The sequence below is a fragment of the Temnothorax nylanderi genome, unplaced genomic scaffold (assembly GCF_030848795.1).
Source record: "Temnothorax nylanderi isolate EJ_2023f unplaced genomic scaffold, tnyl_v1.0 TNYL_tig0893_pilon, whole genome shotgun sequence".
NCBI classification, from domain to species: domain Eukaryota; kingdom Metazoa; phylum Arthropoda; class Insecta; order Hymenoptera; family Formicidae; genus Temnothorax; species Temnothorax nylanderi.
The window spans coordinates 1-5,445 of NW_027249955.1; positions in this window are offsets into that span (position 1 = coordinate 1).

A 5,445-nucleotide genomic window follows, 5' to 3' on the forward strand; every position below is an offset into this window, starting at 1 on the left:
AGGGAGAGAGAGGAAGGGAGAGAGAGGGAGGGAGAGAGATGATGATGATGATGATGATTAAAATTTTAGCCAAATTGGTGAGAAAGCCCCTCTGTTTGAAATATACATTAATGTCGATAAGTGAGAGAGAGCGCTACAGCCATCTATTTTCTGAATAGAGGTACTAAACGGTTCCATGAACACACATGAGAGGGCGGGTCGTGCCTGTTTTGTAACTAAATCGAGAGCGTGTGAGCTGGTAACACTGCGCACCTATTCCTGACTCACGCGTGCATCACGTGATTGAGGGAAAAGGTGGGGAAGCGCAAGCGCGTGCGTGCAGCCCGGCTATCCGGGCATTCGAGTACTTTCGTTGGATTCCGTCGTGAGCTTTTGTCGTGTTCGCACGTATGCTCGTATCTGCTCGTGACGAGCGGCGGACTTCGCATAATTTGGAGATGGTTTTGTCGACTCCCTAATATCGGAGTAATCTTTGGAGTAATTAGAGTAACGTTATTTCTGGAGCAATCACTGGATTATTAGAGTCTGAGATGGATTTGGCGACTCCTCAATATCGGAGTAATCTTTGGAGTAATTGGAGAAACGTTATATTCTGGAGCAATCTCTGGATCATTAGAGCAATTGGAGAATCGTTATATTCTGGAGCATTCATTGGAGTAATTGGAGAAATTAATATCGTTCACCTGATTACGATGTTCACGGAAAGTATTCTCCCGGTAGGGTGAGTCTTTTGGCGAAATAACAATCAGATGTTAAATATATGCATTATAATTCAATCGTTCTTACGTTATTAGTAGTTTATCTTTTCTTTTCTTACGTATGTGTTTTTAAGTTCTATTGATATTATATTATATTCTAAATAGCGCGTACTTATTAATGTATTTATTCTTCTTTACGTTTAATTTTAAGTGAGAACTTGTATTTCAACGACATTATTTAATTGTGTCGCTTGACCTTATTTGCGTGTTCTTATGTTTACTACCATTCTTTGCGCACGTGATCACATTCCTTCGGATTGTGTCCTAAAGTTTTTGTTACAACGAAGAGCATGTACCATGAGATTATTTGCGTGTTCTTATGTTTACCATTCTTTGCGCGCGTGATCACATTCCTTTCGGACTGTGTCCTAAAGTATTTGCTACAACGAAGAATACGTACCGTATATTGAAACTATGTAGAATTGGACAATCGTTATCGGCGTGTGTATATGCGTTAATTTGAGTTTTACTTTGCGTTAATTTTTCTTTTGTGAGAGTTTCTTGCTTACATTTCGTTGGATCGAATTGTGTAATTCATTTTCATTATGCCGAAGAATACGAACCGCAAATCTCCTAAGGAGAAGGAGAATGGGAACTCTAATAAACGCCGTCGTAACGATATACTAGGTGCGCAACTAAGTTTCCGGGTTTCACACATAGATGGCACCAATAACACATGTACTCGACTTACATGTCTGAAGTTGTCTGAAGTTATAGCTTGGACATCTGTTAACAATAACCAGTCGTTATATAAACACATATCGCAACGCAAAAATATTTTTTCTAACAACGGAGATGTCGAGTTTTGTGCCAAATAAACAGCATTTGCGGGAAGATTTGCTTTTCTGCTTTAACTTGAAAAAAAATGCAGCTGAAGCACGTCGTTTGCTTGACGAGGCCTACGGCGAACATGCACCATCGAAAACTACTTGTGAAGATTGGTTTAAACGCTTCAGAAGTGGCGATTTCGACACTGAGGACAAGGAGCGCTTTGGTGGGACCAGAAAGGAATCGTGTACTATAAGCTGCTGAAACCGGGCGAAACTGTCAATGGGCATCGCTACCGACAACAACTGATCAATTTAAACCATACATTGCTCGAAAAACGGCCAGAATGGGACACGAGACACGAACAAGTGATATTGCAGCACGACAACGCTCCGTGCCATCGCAGTTCCATCGTCCAGGACACCATCAAAACGCTGAAATGGGATCTGCTACCGCACCCGCCGTATTCGCCAGACCTGGCGCCTTCCGATTATCACTTGTTCCGGTCGATGGCGCATGGCTTGGCTGGGCTACACTTGACCAATTTCGAAGAAGTGCAAAATTGGTTGGATGAATGGTTTCGGTCCAAAGACGCGTCGTTTTATTGTCGCGGTATTCATGTATTGCCAGAGAGATGGCGAAAATGTATAGCTAGCGAGGGACGATACTTTGAATAAACCATTTTTTGTATTTCTCTTGAAATTTTCCATTTTTTATTGATCAAAAAAACCCGGAAACTTAGTTGCGCACCTAGTAGATATGGAGTGCAATATTTTGCCGGATACGAGTAAATCTTGTGATGATCAGAGGTCGGGCAGAGAAAAGTTTCTACTTTCGCAAAGTAGCAACAGATATTCTGATGCAATTATTGCGCCTTATCCCGTACATATTGAATCTCTTTCTACGTATTTGAATATCGGTAATTTACATCCCATGAGTGTCGGAAAGTTTACTGTGTACTAAATATAATAGTGTTTCTGCGATTCGTAGACTTGGAGAGAATTTAATTTGTGTGGATTTTTCCTCTTATGTGGAAGCGAACGACTTACTATCTAGCAAAAATGTTCTACCGAACGGCTTGTTTGCTTATGCTCCGAATTATAAAGTTTTCCGGGTCGGAGTAATTAGAGACGTGAACCCCTCTTTGTCTATTGATGAGATCCGTGAGGGCATTTCTTGGCCGGGTGATCCGTTAAATATTTTCTCTTTGGAGAGACTTAAATTTCGTGACAGATCTAGTAATGAGTTAATAGACTCCGCTTCTGTTAAGGTGGTTTTTGCTTCCAATCTTCTGCCTTCTTATATTTATATTTAGAAGGTTAGATGTAAGATTTTTCCGTTTATCAATAAAGTTCGTAAATGTACAAATTGCTATAGATGGGGTCACTCCACCTTTTGACTTGTAGAAGTAATAAATCATGTGAAAAATGCAGTCTACATCACCCTTCTGGAGATTGTGAGTTGGAGCCTAAGTGCATTAATTGCGGGGGAGACCATATCTCCTCGGATTTCTCTTGCCCGGTTTTCATAGAGCATAAAATAATTAATACGGTTATGGCGTATACGAATGCCTCTTACGCTCAAGCAAAAAGAATTATTAAGAGGAGGGACATTAATTCTTGTCAACAGGCAGTGAACCTTTTCAAGGGTCACGCTTACATGATCTGGAATAAGTTTGACCTAAATGAGGTCCAGAATTCTAGTTTTAATATAAAGAAATGTTCTAAGAGAGTGAATAGTGCGAACTCGATCAGTTCTCAGTCTGCAATGGATGATACAATCCGTTCTCCCTCTATGGAGGTAACTCTTGAAAGGGACTTACTTCCCAGGGATCATACATTGCAACTCCGCGCGCATGACATAGAATCTCGTGTCCTTGACAAAGCCGACAACGAACCTTTAGCGCAGTATGAGACCTTCATCAATTTATTTTAGAAATCCATCGACGCCTTCTCTTTTCCCCCTGCTTCACCTACAAACCCCCCCCTCGAGCAAACACACTAACCTAAACGATCCTAAGAACCGACTTCCCCCTTCTCCTTGGTGGAACGCTGATTGCGAACAGGCAATCCGGGCTAGAAGCAAAGCTTGCAAAATCTATCGGAAAAATCCCACTGTCAACAACTTTCTAACTTATCGTAAACAAATTGCGGAGACCCGCAAAGTCTTAAGAGCCGCCAAGAGGAAAGGCTGGAAGAGGTACTGCTCCTCCTTGGACTTTATGACTCCCACTCCCAAAATCTGGAGGATGATTAAGTGTTTTCGCAACCGAAAATTGGCTCCCTCCAGTGACTCGGCTTCCATCAGCGACTCCCTTGCAGAAGAAACAATGGCCACCATTACCGCTCCATCTTGCTCTACCGAACGCTCTAACCTTATGGAAAACTGCAACACCCATGAGAGTCCTCTCAGTTGGCTTGACAACCCCTTTCAGTTTAGCGAATTCCACCACGCCCTAAATACGTCAAAGAGCAATTCCAGTCCCGGAATCGATCGCATCGATTACAAAATACTAAAAGCTCTCCCCCCACTGCTCAAAAAATTTCTCCTAAGGATCCTGAACAACCTCTTCGCGGAGGGTACTATTCCCGATTCCTGGTCCCACTCCTTGGTATACCTCATACCCAAACCCCACGGCAAGGGTGCCCGTCCGATCGCTCTCACCTCTTGTATTCTCAAGTTGCTCGAGAAGATGATCCTAAATCGTATCCATTGGTGCACTGAATCTGGCACGATGAGCATAATTCCGGACCATCAATATGGTTTTCGAAAATTCAGATCCTGCTCTGATAATCTCACCATCCTCACTACCGAAATCCACAACAACAATCTTCTGGGAAAGGCCACCGCAGCCCTCTTCATTGATATCAAAACGGCCTTTGACAACGTCGTCCCCAGCATCCTGGTCGACGATCTCGTCGGAGCCGGCTTTCCTGTCAAAACCTGTCAGTTTGTGCAGAATCTCATATCTGAGAGACTGGTGCAATTTGTAATCCAGGGCCGACTCTCCTCTCCTCGTATCTCACGCAAGGGCACCCCCCCAGGGATCTGTTCTTAGCCCTTTTCTTTTCAATTTCTACCTCAAAGACATTGCCTCTAAATTACATCCCAGTTAAAATCTTACAATTTGCGGGTGACATCGTCATATTTGCGTCTGCCAGATGCATTAAAAAAGCCATTCGGTGGCTCGAAACCTCTCTTTCCAGTATCAAAAGTTACCTATATTCCAGGGGGCTCGATATATCCCCTAGTAAGTCGCAACTGATGGTCTTTTCCAAACAAAAAATCCCCAATCTGGAGGAACTTAAAGTTCAATTAGGTACCGATACAGTCTCTCCCTCGAAAACAGTACGCTTCTTGGGAATCATTCTGGATCCAAAACTATCCGGTGAACCGCACCTGGAAGCAGTCATCAATAAAGCCAGAAAGATTGCAGACGTCATTTCGGCATTAAGGGGAGTCTGGTGGGGAACCCAACCAAAGCTTCTTCTCAATATTTATCGAGCAGTTTTGCGTGGATATATTGTGTGAATATGCCTCCCACATTTTCTGTTTAAAATCCAGCCCTAAGTTTCACCGCCTTGAGATCATACAAAACAAAGCCATCAGAGCCTGTCTGGGTTATCGCATATCCACCCCTATCAATACTATGTTTGCCGAAGCCAAAGAGCCCCCCCTTAGGCTACGACTCAAATTCTTAGCAGCCAAATATCTTATCAAAAACTTCTCAATCACCAATCACCCTGTAATTGAATCCCTTTTCCAACTGGCAATCACTGCTCGAGATAAAACAGCCAACGCATCTTATCGACGGGATAAAATTCCCCTCCTAGATCTTTTCCTCCAAATTAAATCATTGCAACCCTTACTACATATTGCAGTAGCTCCCCCCCCCCCTTTCCAACACACTTATCCATCT